Genomic DNA, 570 nt, shown 5'->3' on the forward strand with positions numbered 1-570 from the left:
TTTATTATTATTATTACTTTGACATGTTAAGTTTCTTATCCAAACTATAGCAACCCTTCCCCCACGATGCTATATATTTTATTTATCAATTTATTTGGCGCATCTGTATCACGCTCTTCAGCAAAAAAAAAAGTCCCCTAGAGCTGCTTACAATGGAAGTAAGGCAAGTCCCCCTATCAAACAATGTTGTTGTTTTTAAAAGGCACACAAGGGAAAAGAGACGGGGAGGGATGAGGAAAACCAAAAACCAAAGCTCAAAACACCAAAGAATAACAGCCGTTCCTATTTCGACTCCCAGGAGACAAGGGGCAAGGAAGGCGGTGCCTGGCAGACCTGGGCCTCCAGGGAAACTGATGAAACGAGATTGGCGAAACAAGCGCCAGGCCCCGCGTCGTGACGTCATCCGAAGCCAGAGAGGCCGGTTTCTGGGCGCCCCTCCTCCCACAATCCCTAGCGCGAGCCCTCCCGGAGCGCCTCCCTCCGGCAGCAACGGCCTGTCGGGGGTCGCGTGACAGCGCAGAGCGGGAAGTGATACGAGGGCGGGCGCGGTGACGTGGCAAGCGGCGGCGG

The sequence above is a fragment of the Podarcis muralis genome, chromosome 12 (assembly GCF_964188315.1).
Source record: "Podarcis muralis chromosome 12, rPodMur119.hap1.1, whole genome shotgun sequence".
In the NCBI taxonomy this organism is placed as follows: Eukaryota; Metazoa; Chordata; class Lepidosauria; order Squamata; family Lacertidae; genus Podarcis; species Podarcis muralis.